The sequence below is a fragment of the Ostrea edulis genome, chromosome 4 (genome assembly GCF_947568905.1).
Source record: "Ostrea edulis chromosome 4, xbOstEdul1.1, whole genome shotgun sequence".
In the NCBI taxonomy this organism is placed as follows: domain Eukaryota; kingdom Metazoa; phylum Mollusca; class Bivalvia; order Ostreida; family Ostreidae; genus Ostrea; species Ostrea edulis.
The window spans coordinates 73868580-73869302 of NC_079167.1; positions in this window are offsets into that span (position 1 = coordinate 73868580).

A 723-nucleotide genomic window follows, 5' to 3' on the forward strand; every position below is an offset into this window, starting at 1 on the left:
ATTGTAGCTTTATAATCATATTTAATTGAATATAGATATTGTAGCTTTATTATCATATTTAATTGAAAGTAAACATTGTAGCTTTATTATTATATTTACCTGAATGAATGTACGTTGGTTAATGAATCTTACAGTCACAAGGATAAGCTTTTCATTTTATATTCGCGGTTATCCGGTTTCGGTGGTTTATGCTTTTCTTTATTCGTGGGAACAAAAATCCGCGATTCGGTTAATTCTAAATTGTTACAGCAGTATACCTGTCAGTTTATCAAAATTCTAAATTGTTACAGCATTATAAAGTTTATCGAAATTTAATGTTAAATGGCTTCTTTTTTTTTTTTTTTTTTTTTTTTTTTGGTATTTAAAAAAAAAATTGCAATTGTTAACACATGTTACATATAGAAATTTTTGATTGATTGAATATTGTTTAACGTCCCGCTTGAGAATATTTCTTTCATATGGAGACGTCACCAATACCGGTGAAGGGTTGCAAAATTTAGGCCTATGCTCGGCGCTTACGGCCACACCTGCTGTGACACTCTGATTTCTGATTTACTGGATTTTTGGGGGGGATTTTTGTTTTTTAGAAAACTCTGTACTTTCATTATAAAAATAAATAAGATGTGCTCCCCTACCTAGAATGCCCATACTTCACATTAATAATAACACGGTTTTTTTCTAACTTGATAAATACTTTATTACACGCATGTATTAATTAAAGAA